Genomic DNA, 10638 nt, shown 5'->3' with positions numbered 1-10638 from the left:
GCATGATCTGAGGCATCTGTTCATGACTCAACAAATGGTGCCCCAAACTTTAATTTTAAGGAACGAACAAAACCAATAACATTTTCGCGTTTCATCAGTCATCTTAATGCTTTTATTTTCCAACTAAATAAGAACAGTGCTGTGAGTTGTGGCCCTCTTGCCCACTGTTAATGAGCGTCCCAGCTCAAGCTTTGATGAAATTATTGAATTTAACATTAATCTTCCTGTTTGAGCAGGCAATCATCAAGTCTTATCGTAAACAGAAGCCTCGAGGTTGATCAACAACCTGAAGAAAGTCGTGTTGCTGTAATTAATATCACTGGGCGAGTGAGTATGTGGGGTTAGGGTTGGGGGGGTGGGGGGGGGCTTTCAAGCGGCTGATGTAGCTGGCCGACTACCAAACAATACACTCCGGCTTCCTATTTCATGGATCCTTAAGCAGTATTCAATGTTTCACATGTGGAAGCACGAGCACGGTGTAGCACTTAATTGCTTAGAGCACCTTAATAAGTCAAATATGTTCAAGGCTGATAATCACATTAAATAGTCTCTAAAAAGTCAACTGCAAAGCGAAAAATTCTCTTTCTTTAGGAAAGCATTATGCTGTGAGGTTGTCAGGGTAAATTAAATTTCCCCCATGCACACTAAAGCATCAATTTCCTTATGGTAATTATCTGCTGGAATAGACGTGTCACTAGAAGGAGTCAGGCATGCTTGACATTTAGCCTTTTTATGGAGAGGCGATGAGTAAAAATTAAGATGAGGAAATGAAATTAATCTCCAGCCCAGGCAGGCATTGAGAGATCCTGCAGGATAGTAGCTGAATCAATCATGATGTTTGTGAGGCTGTTTTGAAAAGAAACCAGTGATGAGATGGAGACCACGGGGTGGAACAACGTAGTGGTGGGCGGGGGGAGGGGGGTGTTTTTTTTTTTTTTTTTTTCAGCAAATAGAGTTCTCATTATGATCAAAATGTTTATGCTGTTTGATTGGGCATGGATTCCATAAAAAATATTAAAAGTTTAGTACCTATAATAAAATCAATCATGGCTACATTTACTGACTACTTTAGCGGTGTCAACTTACTGATTGCTGGCTAGCTAAAACATTTTATTAAAAAAAAAAAATCTCTACACATACCTGCAAATCCTGCAGTTCAAAATTCATTATTATTGCACACATACGCTTGCTTTGTAGGAAGAAAGTGCAGACAAACATTTATATAAATCAATGATAATGAGACAGCTCATTATTCTGCAGCTCAGTGAATCATTAAGTGACATCATTATTGTCTTATTTGAAGAAACACATCGAGGGCATTTCTTTTGTGAAAGTAAAGCCAATGTGAAGGTTCCAAGCAAAAAACAACTGCTAACCATAATCATAACATGAGCACTTGTTGTGTGTGAGCTCTGCCGAAATAAGATGTGGAAGTCGTCTAACCGTTGAGGACGACCGTTAATCATTCCAAACAGTTGTCTTTTTTTTTGCTCTTTTGGGGGGAAAACTCTGGGGGAGGCCAGTGTAATCAGCAAAGGAAACAGATCTCAGGGGTTTTCGGGCACCAGGAAAATGGATCTGGGTTGCAAAAACCACCATTACCACGAGCTGCTCTGGATTCAGCCATCTGGAGCAGCCTGCTCCAAAAGCCGGTAAAGTTCACTCTGCTGGGGCCCCTGTAGGAAACACATTTACGCTGAGTACATTTCGACAACAACAAACTTTTTTTTACGTTGCATTTTTCCCCAAGTCTTATACAGAGCCACCATCATTCAAAATCTTTACATACATGTACATTTTTTTATTTGATTTCCTGCATTAACTTGACCTCGATGCTTAATTCCAGAATATAAACCAATGTCAAATGCAGCTTCAATGGTTGACCTGTGAGCACGTTTATTTCTTTGGTGTTTTTAATTTGTGACACATGAAGCGGTGTCAAGAGCAGAATTTCCACTTTTTTCACACATTTAAATACTTTAGCACAGGTTTTATTCGACTTTATTATTGCAATGGTTTTCTGACTGGACTCCTGTAAAAGAGCATCAAACAGCTGCAGATCGTTCAAAACGCTGCAGCTCGAGTACATGCGATACTTGTAATGAAATATTTTAAATTGTTGCTGATGTGTTGGCATCATTGACATCAGTCTTCAGCGTGTTAGCGCAAAACCAATGCACAAAATGTTTTAACTCTTATCAGGGGCATAAATGGCTGTGCTGTATTGCGCTGTATTGGATTGTGTGAATTAGATTGCCCCCTAGCGGACAGTTTTTGGTAATAACTTCTCAGTGTGGCATACAGTAGGACATAATTTTTTGACATAATGGAAATTATTTCTCTGGGGGGGGCAATATTTTGCACCATTTGAAAAGATCTGTGTAGCATAGCGTTGTAATCAACTCTGAATTTGGAATTTATCACATTGATCACAAAATTTGGTCAAAATGTAGAATATCATTTAAAAATTCGGTACTCCTAGAAGATTATTACTCTTGCTGGCAGCAATATTGAGTGTGATACTTACAAGAATTATCTCTGTATCTGTCTGGATGTGAATTTTAACTTTAAGCAGCGTATTGATTTGTTTGACAAAGAAACTGGAGAATAAGCTCTTTGAAAAGAAAGAATAGCATACAAAAATAATGTTATTGATTTTCCTCCCAACCTAACCTAACAGTATTGACATTTTGGCCAGATGCTGCTTATAAAGTAGTCGAGTGTTTCCACTAGTTTAAACAATTTCAGCCAAAGAGGGCAGCAAAACACTGCTTGTGAAGAAGCTGTTGATCCATTTGTGTCGCACTGCAGCTATTGGATTGAGATTTTACAGTACTGCTCATTAAGATAATCCCCAAATAAATTCTGCAATAGATTGAATTTGAGTAAATAGGATGTTTTTGTTTAACCGGTGAGTTTTGCTCCTGCTGCTGCATGAGGGACTCCTAGAGTTCTACCCTCTCTTACCTTTATATCAGACAGCCTTGAGGCTGTTTTCAACCTTTCCTTGTCATGTGGAGCTAGGGGCCACATGCCGAAAGTCAATAAAGTTGTGAGGATCTTCTGCTCCAGCACTCAGCTGCCAGCTGCATGGATCCAAAAGGGGGACGTCATCTCGCTCGGGAGCCAGAGGGTCATGCTGAGCTCGGGGATAAGATCCAAAATTCGAGTTAACGTTTCCTGGCTGAGGTGTGTCTCCTCCGGCAGGTCGACCCACACGAGAGGTCGGCCGTCTGATGACATGCAAACCTGCAGGGGCTAGCTTGGAGCCATTCAAATCCAAGGCTGAGTGTCTGAGGGTGTTTGTGCACCAGCATAGTTCATAGATCTTTTCGGGCAAAGTTATGTCGTGGGCATTTGGTTGCTGGGAAACTGACTTTGGTGGCAGCTTGGATCAAATTGCTGACATGCACAGAGGTCACATAACACTCATTATTCATTCAAATTGAGAGCACAAAATTCTATTGGTTTCACCACACTTATGATTTTGCCTCAGAACTCCTTAGGAAGTTCTCATTTGCTTTAATTTTCAACCTTCAATAATAAATTCAGCCCTGTCGACTGGCTAAATAAAATCAGTTTTAAGCTATCCCAGCTGTCTTTGTGGGTATGGATATTTTCAATGACACTGTCAAGCAAAACTTCATTATTGTGATTGTAGTATTTTGCAGTTGGTTGTAGAGGAGTGGCACCTAATTTTCAAAATAATTCCACCGCCACATAACTAATTGATAAAGAAGCCAAAATAAAGTTTTTTCTCTAACATTAAATATAGAACAATTGCCATCTATAGATATGACCACTAGATGGAGTGCTTGCACTAGCAGGCAGTAAAAAAATATCGTTTGCTATTTCTCATAATAAATCAATAGAAACAGTATATTAAAAAAAATAGAAGTCCCTGTTGGGTTATTACAATGATCTATTAGGAATTTAAAATACCAGGGTCACAGTCAACCAAAGTCCGGCTTGCGGGCCAAATCTGGCCCGCCTCTAAATTTAAACCGGCCCGAAGGATTGTGCAATATGTGGCCCGGTGGCACTGCCTGCTGGACCTGCACGCCCCGGAACCGAGCCACAGAAATGAAATGTGCACGAACGGGAACGCGCACATGAGCGAGCGCTCATAATTGGGTGCGAGCACGTTCTACCCTGTTCCTTTCCAGTTCACGCGCACACAGGTGTCCGTTTGCAAGATAATATGTGACACAGACACTTCCTTAATCAAATCTCTGCACACCAAGAACTAAGGCGACCCTAAGATCAGAGACGCTGCACAGGAAAAGGTAAAATAACCCACGGAGCACTGGTGAGAGCTCTGTCTAGTTACTACTAACTCTACAAACTACTGATTTCATAAAATTGTTCATTTGTGTTTAATTTATTATTATTTTAATCTTTAACCACATTCTGTCCCTAAGGAAACGTCTTATTATTTGCTTGCAGGTGAGTTGACAGAAAAAAAAGAATCTCAATTGTTGTTTTGATTTCTAAAAGTAAAATATGTAAATTACATGCATGTAAAAAAAAAAAAAAAAAAAAAAAGAAACACGTTTTTTTCAGAGGGCATAACCGAGTAAATGCCCTGACTTGAAAGAGCTGTCTTCTATTCACTGAAGCAAAAAAGAAATCAAAACTACAAATATTTCACAGTATGTGCTTGAGTGCTTATTAATTAGTTTGCAAGGGTTGCCAAAATTGTGATGTGCAAATGCACATATCGTAAATGTAAACACACGGGTATGTGTGCCGCATCTTCAGTGGCTGGGTGGTTTTTTGTTGGAAGAAAATGTTTTCATGTTTATCTGTCAGTGTTGATGCTGATGCCTGCTGATGGATGAGTTCTACTCAGGCTGTCGTTTGCAAATGTAAACACCCACGAGCTGTTGAAAGGGATGTGTTAAAAATAGCCTAATTATGAGTTAGTGCAAGAGTGGAGAATGTGTCGCCCATGCACTGCTCCCTTGATAAAAGGAGGGCAGACATGACACAAGTGAGATGGGTCGTGTTGACAAAAACCTACCATTTGTTGCATCCACTGATTGTATATTCATGCATCTATAATGAATGCCATTATGTTGAGATATATCCACATGATTGATTGCATCTCCAGTCGCCATCCCCCTAAATCTTTGTTTCCCCAATTAATTCTGTTTTCTGCTCAGATTTAAAGCCCAAACCCCGCCTGCGATTGTACAATGCTTTGTTATTTCTAGAGGGAGGCACCATTCTCATCAGAGAAGTCTCTGTTTCTGAATTGTGAATTATTGGTTTGCTTGTAAGCCCTTTTAAAGCATCCTCGATCTGTGAAAATATTTACTGGCCAGCTCAGTGGACCCGATACTGCAGTGCGGTGTTAATTTGCACAGGCTAGATGTGTCTGAGAGGATCAGATACTCTGGATTGAGGATCAGTGTTTTTGCTGCTGCAAAGGCTTGTTAAAGCAAAATAACAATTTGAGTGAGGTGATTTGAAGACAATATGGACAGCTGCTACTTTGGGTATACGTAGAAGATTTGGTTACAAGAATAAAGTCGCTGTGTCAGAGGCCCGTAATAGATAAACACATGTTGTCAGATCAGTTTTCTTGCTCCCACCTATTTGTTGCTATGCAGAATTCATGAATATATATGCCAGTCAGTTCCACGAGATTGTTCCATAAATTGGACATTTTGTAGGAGTTTTGCAGACTTCTCCTTGTTTTGCTCGGAAAAGCTCCAGCTGCTCACATACTGTATTGATTCGAAAGGTTTGCCTGTGCAAAAAAATGAATAGCAAAAATGTTTTTTCCAAGGTTGTCATTTCAGAGAGAACAGAACCATTAAAGCAAGATAATAATAATAATAATAATACATTTGATTTATCAGGCGCCTTTCAAGGCACTCAAGGTCACCGTACAAACATAAAATAGCATACACAATTAAAAGAAAACCAAAAACGTTTAAAAAAAGAAAAAGAAAAGAGATGTGCAAGGTTGCCCAAGCTCGGAATAAATCCCATAATAACTCAGAGTGAATTTGGACAGGTAGCAGCATGACCACCCAGCAGTATTTATCCGGTTACAAAATTTGGCTGGTGACCCACTCTAGCTTTTATACCCCTTGACAGACAAAGATAAGTAAATTGTTGTTGAATAAACAATTTTAGTCACTCTAGTAATGAAACTGATACTGTAATGTTCCCCAAAAAAATACACCTACTCAGCGGTTAGCAAATGTGTCAAGTCATAATAAAAAAAAAAAAATTAAAAAAGAAGAGTTTGTAACAATGCAGTCCCCAGAAAAAGATTATTTTTTTGTGCTTTTAAATTTCACTTTTTTTTTTTAAATTAATTTTTTTATACAATGCACAGATTGCACCCGAGCCCCCGGCATCTTGGTTAACAGAGATGTGTGACCTATGAAATGTGCTGTGCTGGTCATCTTGAGTACTACATGACAGAATAGCACACACACACACACACACACACACTAATGTCTCCTTAGTCATGTGTGGGATCGCTCATGAGAAATTTTTGTTATGTAACCGCTCTTGTCAACTGCTGTCACTAAAAGCCAGCGCTGTATTTTCAGCCTGGTGCATAGGGCATATTTACAGTATACACCATTTTTTTTACCCAATGATGGCTAAAAATGTTCATACTGAAGGATTTAAAACAACTTAAAATAGTTGACTCACCCAAATGTGTCCAGGACTAAAATATTATGACATGTTTATCTATAGTCATTACTTTCTCCTCCTAATAAAATGTATTAATGAAATAATTCTCTATGCAGGAAACAATAGCAGCTACCAGGACAGATGGGCTCTAAACATACATTTATGTTCCCATCTATCTGTGTATCCAGGAATGACAGGTCCCAGATAAATAATTTATTCATTATTACTGCATGCTACTTCTAAAGCTTTGATGGCAGTTGTTTCTTCTCAGGTGGGAATTCCAGACCAGGTTTGAACTCTTTTCAAATCATTCGCCTCAATATGCAAGCAATACATCAAATTTCATCTTCCTTGTCTGGGACTTTATCTCTTGTAGGAAGATGAAACTGATGAATGTGCTTTGTGCTCATTGCTCCTAGCTTATATTCATTACACTGTAAAGGCAGTGACCGGATAGCACCCAGCGAGCATGGCGGAATATTAGCCAGCTATATTTTACGATGCGTTGTCCTCGACCACTTGTAAAGATCTCGAGTCGAGTGCAGAGATGAAACTCCCGTGAGCGATGTGGGCAAGCGTGCCCGAGGAGAGGGCCCGATGCTTTATTGTAGTGCGACTTCCCTGCCCTCTCCATGCCGCCGCTCTCCGCTTGTCATCCTCACTTAGCTCAAGAAAGTAATGAGTATGCCGCTGTACATTTTTCATGAGAGGGGTGAGAGTGAAGAATGTGTTCCTTATAATGCTTTTAATATGGAAGTTTTCCCACACACGCTTCAGCCAACCCCCCCCACCCCCGCTGAGTAGCCTCCAGGCTGGCATGATGCTGCATGAGCATGTTTAATGGTAACATTCCCTGCGAGAGAGATTCAGCATAATGCAATGTCACCCGCGATGATGAATATGTTGACTGCAGCAGATGCACAAGCAGTTGTAAATCATGAGTAAATTAGATCATAGGGCCCGTCCTCTTTTGCAAAGGAGACGTTGTAGAAGGATTATAGTATGGTGTCGTGAGGTCTCACATTAACAGAAGAATAAAGAAGGGCAATGGACCACTATTGTCATTATACTCTAGTCCTGAGGAATGAAATATAAATATGGTATTTTAGAAGTTAGCCGAAAACTATAGACAAGAGCTGACACAAATGAATTTGATATGAAGAGATTTTATGCAAGTCTGCACAATTTACTGTGATTTAATATATAAGTAGGATTTAAAATTGTGTTGTCCTAACAGTCATGTCACAACAACAATGGACAAACGATAAATGAAAGATTTACATTTTTTTTTTTTATATCAGCACCTAGTACGAATATAACATGGAATTCTTTGCTGACCCATCAATATTATAAGCCACATTTGGTAGCGACAGTGTTCCAATTATTACGAGTCAGTGAACCGTGCAAATTATTGATTGGAGGGATATTTTGTTTTCCATTTTTGATTTAGCTGTCCATCAAAGATAATACAGAATTGTCCATGACATTATATCCTTGCATTAATGAATGTACAGATAACATTGCTTATTTCAGATAAACCAAACTAAATCCCTCCAAGCCACAAGATCACGCTCTGGCACAATAAATATGTCAGCAGCCTCATGAATTGAAAATTAATTGTGCCACTATTCAAATTTGCACACAACAGCAGTTTTTCTCGCGCCTGGAAAAATGGCTTTATTAAAATGTTAGATTTTACACTGATCAATTTCAATATGTTTCCATAAAAAATATTATTGAAGAACAAATAAATGAAATTAGTCGCTGAAGTAAATAAAAACTGACAAGACTAAAATTATCTGAAATTCCTATTGACACAAATGTTTTTTGGACTTAAGTAAAAGAAGTCACATTAGCTTCACATTTACAGTTCATTTTATGAACTGTGAGTCTCTCACTAAAATGATCCAATTCACTCGAGTCATTATTTTATGCTGTCAGTGTTTCCAATGAGCGTCAGTGAACAAAAAAAAAACGAGTTCTTAATCACTCCATGAGGCCGCAATGTCACCTTGTGTATTTAGCAGCATCCAATCAAATAACTCTTACAATCTGGATTGTCTCCATCTCCTCACTCCTGATTCAGTGTGATGATTCAAATTACAGCAGTGGATTCTTGAACCGTCGCTGTTAAAATGGTGCAAGTGTTTGCAAGGCATCCAAGACAAAGTGGATGATGAAAAGTGTAGCGTCAGAGATGCCCTAAGTGGAGGAGTTTAACTATCCTTCGGTATTTGTTCAAAAGTTTGACAACAATGAAGCGGGAGCGTGACAGTCACTGGAGATGTTGTGGTGGAGATCTTGATTTACAGGTCAATCTCCCGTCCTCCCCTAAGTCATAAAGTGTGAGTAGAACCCGAAAGACAAAAATCACAAAATAAATTTCCTCCGCAGGGTGTCTGGGTTTTCTTTGAAAGATAGTGTGAGGGGCTTATTGTATAGAGCAGCTGCTATTTCACATCAAGACACAGATTGGACAGACTAGGACAGAACAATAGACAATTTGTGACGAAAACATTGTAAAGGAAAATAAAATGAAAACAAGCTGATCTATACCATTTCTCTTGACAGCATGTCATCATTCTTCTATAAATCAAGGCCGCCGTGCTGTGGCTCAGAAAGAACCGGACTGTTCACGCAGCCTCCCGAAAAAGGACAAATGATGATTGATGACAGAGCCAATAACTGTTGTCACAATTTGATTTGAAACCAGAGCTGTATTTACTCTTGTAATCGAGCGAGCAAACTCATCATCCTCTTCTATCATGATTTTTAGCCACTTTGATGCATGAGCTCAAATATGAATGACATCATCATTTTGTTAGGGAGCGGCCCAAAGGTGTTCTGATCATTCGTAACACTGGTCAACATCAAATTTGAATCAAAAATGACTGCATGTTTCCCTTTCAAAAATGCTTTTACTTTTTTTTTATAGCAAATCTATGGCATGAAATGGGATAATAGTGGAAGGTCGGTAAAGACTCCCAAATGTGACACTGCTACTGTAGCACTGCAAAACACAATTTCGCATTTCTATGTGGCTTAACACCGATCCCCCACCCCACAAAGAAGGCATTGCATTAGGCAATAGTGGCAGAAACAGTAATGGACTTTCTCTGTTAGCCTAGAATACAAGACATGACCCTGCCTTCTGTTATTAAGCAGCTACCAAACTGCAAAAGTCTCTTCTTTTGAAGTTTATAAACCCAAGAGAAATCCTCAGGATGGACACCCACAGCCTGAAGCTATACTTTTCCCCCTCCTGCTTGATATTTCAAGTTGTTTGTACAAAATGTTCAAAACAAACTCATCAGTGTTGTATGTATTCAAAACCTTTTCATGCACGCAATATTCCGAGGACATCCACAGTGGCATGAGAGCTAGCAGCTACTCTATGTGCATTCTATGGATCAAGATATGACATGGTTGATATATTGCCATAGGAAAAAAATGTCTTAAGGGTTTCTGCAGATGCAAACTCTTATTATTTATATTCACCACCATCCACAATGAGAGCTCCCACTTGACAGCAGCATATGCAGATGTGTTATGCAGCAGTGCTGTGCTCAGTTGACCACCAAAATAAGAAAGTCATTAGCAAACAGGTCACCCTGATTTTAGTTGTGGATGAAATGTTGCCGACATGGAAGTCTTGTCCATTCATTTTTGTAACAACCTGTGATGGATTGGAATCCCAGCGTGTGTGTTATCTGAGAAAAATGAATTCCTCTTGATGCTCATAACGTTCCAGCGTTATACAATTTAAGCTTTTTGTTGGGATGGTTAAAGGTACGTATATATGCACAGTAGGGCAATTTAACACCTCCAGCAGATGAGAAGTAGAATATAAAATGGGACGGTCTGGGTAATGGCCCGGGAGCAGAGCAGCCGTAACAATACTAAATCTATAAAAGGCAATTTGAGGCTCCAGGTACTCGATGGTGAAGCGATTCGCTCGGATTGATCAAGGAGCAACCC

Source organism: Syngnathus scovelli, chromosome 12 (genome assembly GCF_024217435.2).
Source record: "Syngnathus scovelli strain Florida chromosome 12, RoL_Ssco_1.2, whole genome shotgun sequence".
Taxonomy (NCBI): Eukaryota; Metazoa; Chordata; class Actinopteri; order Syngnathiformes; family Syngnathidae; genus Syngnathus; species Syngnathus scovelli.
This window is presented reverse-complemented; position numbering follows the sequence as displayed.